Consider the following 2,500-nt stretch of genomic DNA (forward strand, 5'->3'; position numbering starts at 1 on the left):
TTTTTTTTTTTTTTTTTAAATTATACACATATACATGTGTCAGGGGCACATGTGTACCTCGGCATATGTGTGAAGGTCAACAGACAACTTTTTGGGTTTGGGTCTTTCCTTCCACCATGTGGGTCCCAGGAAATCAAATTCACACCTTCAGGTATGGCAGTAGTGTCTTACCTGATGAGCCATCAATAGCCCAATGGCGTAAATTTATTTATCCTGCTGGATGAAATTTCATATTTCATTATTTTTTAAAAAGATTTTATTTTTATGGTGTGTGAGGGTTTTTGTCAGCTTATTTGTGTTTGTGTGTGAGTGTATGGATAAATGTGTGTGGATACTCAAAGAAACCAGAAGGGGTGTTAGGTCCCTTGGACCTCTCTCCCTCCCTCCCTCCCTTCTTTCTTTCTGTCTTTCTGCCTTCCTGTCTTCTTTCTTAATTTTTGTTTGTTTGTTTTTTATTTTAATTTAAGACAGTACTTACAGACAGCTGTTACCACTGGGTTTGGGTGCTGGGATTTGAACTCTGTTCTTCATGGTGGAGTAGCAAGAGATCTTAACTTCTGAGCTATATCTCTAACTCTGTCATTAATTTTTAAAAAATTCTCATTCTCATCTCTGTAGTACCTCTCTCAACTCACAGATCTTTACTTACTTGTTTGTTTGTTTACTGAGATAGGGTTTTGTGCTGCAGCCTTGGCTGGCTGTCCTGGAACCCAGTCTGTAGACCAGGGTGACCTCAAAACTCGCAGAGATCTACCTGCCTCTGCCTTCCAAGTGCTGAGATTAAAGGTGTGCTGCCATTCCTGGCTGTGTCTGTAATTTTAAAAAATTATTTATTTTATGCCTATGAGTATTTGTCTGCATGTATATCTGTGCACCACAAGAGTGTAGGAGGGACTAGAGTTAAAGACTGTTTGTGAGCCACTACATGGGTACTGGAAACTGAGCTTGAGTTTTCTGGAATAGCAGACAGTACTCCCCCCCCCCGCCCCCCAGTGCACCAACAGAATTTACCTTATGAATAAATGACACAAAACAGGTCTGTATGCATATTTACAGGTTAGAGGCCAAAAAACCCAGATCCTAAGCAGGGCACAGGCCACTCACTTCTTGGAAAGCTTGTCTTGTTTGTGCTTCCGGGGTGCCCACTTGAGACAGACACAGTCCACTGTGATAGGTGGTTTCTTATACTGGGCACTTTTGAGGTGTTCTTCTACCAACTTAGGTGTGACACAGATCACGTGCTGGCCCATTTTGAGGGACTACAGGGTGCTGATGATGTCATTCTGGGTGATGCTGGTCATCTGGCTAAGATCTTGGATAGACAACATGCCCTGGAAGTCTTGCAGGATCTCCAGCAAGACCCAGGTCACTCTGGCTTTTCTGGGGAGCCTACATAGAGAGCTCATAACTGAAGGCTGTAAGAAACTTCCCATAGCTGCGCTGCTGGTAAGGGGCAGGGGCAGGGTGCTGACCATGTTTCCATCTGGGGATTCCTTCTCCTTAGAAAAGTAGCCAACAGTATCTACTTTTGTCAAAATGTAAAAGACAAAGGGCTCCACATGAGAATACAAGGTCTTGTGGTCCAGGAAAAGCTTGGCCAGTAGACACAGGTTCTGACAATATATCTTATGGTCTTTGCCATCCACTTCATACACAGAGATGTTGCTTCTCCTGTAACATTTCTCTTTTCTTTTCTTCTTCCCCTTGGTTTTTTGAGACAGGGTTTCTCTGTGTAGCCCTGGCTGTCCTGGAACTCACTTTGTAGATCAGGCTGGCCTCGAACTCAGAAATCGCCTACCTCTGCCTCCTGAGTGCTCTTCTTTCCTTTTTTTAAGACTAAGTGCTCTGTAGCTCTTGTTAACCTGGAACATGTTATGGAAGCCAGCCTGACTTTGATATCTAATTTTAAAACATTTTTCAAAAATTCATTACAGGGTTTGTATCTGTTTGTGTGGGCACCCATGCCATAGTAGAAGTATGGAGGTCAGATAGCAGCTTCTTAGTGCTCTCTCCTTTCACTCGTAATCGGTTTCAGGGAACTGAACTCGGGTCACCCAGGCTATCTCCTGGCCTCAGTCTCCCTTTGAACCTACTTGGATCCTTTCCCATCTGCTTCCCAGTGCTAGAACTGGTGTGAGGACCACACTCTTCTTAAACTTTGTTTTTTAATTGAGTATATCAGTAATCTGTTCGATTCCGTTGCTAGGTACTGCTTCGCTGTATAGCGATATCGAATTTTGTTTATCATTTACTGTGCTTTTTGTTTTGGTTTTCCTGTTACTAGGGATAGAACCTGGGCTCTCATGCTGGGCACCTGAGCTTGAGCCTGGCTCTTAAAACCTCTCTCTTGTGCCGGGCATGGTGGCGCATGCCTTTAATCCCAGCAGAGGCAGGCGGATTTCTTAGTTCGAGGCCAGCCTGATTTACAAAGTGAGCTCCAGGACAGCCAGGGCTGTACAGAGAAACCCTGTCTCGAAAAAACCAAAAAACCCAAAAAAAA

The 2,500-nt window shown here is 43.8% G+C and overlaps 1 protein-coding gene and 1 pseudogene across 1 annotated transcript in view; one reads left to right on the plus strand and one right to left on the minus strand.

Moving 5' to 3' along the window:
• The window catches only part of Numa1 (nuclear mitotic apparatus protein 1), a 76,099-nt gene that overhangs the window by 8,073 nt on the left and 65,526 nt on the right, over positions 1-2,500 (plus strand). The gene's annotated exons all lie outside the window — the stretch shown is intronic.
• The window catches only part of LOC115031521, a 22,020-nt pseudogene continuing 20,620 nt past the window's right edge, over positions 1,101-2,500 (minus strand).

This window comes from Mus caroli, chromosome 7, assembly GCF_900094665.2.
Source record: "Mus caroli chromosome 7, CAROLI_EIJ_v1.1, whole genome shotgun sequence".
NCBI lineage: Eukaryota > Metazoa > Chordata > Mammalia > Rodentia > Muridae > Mus > Mus caroli.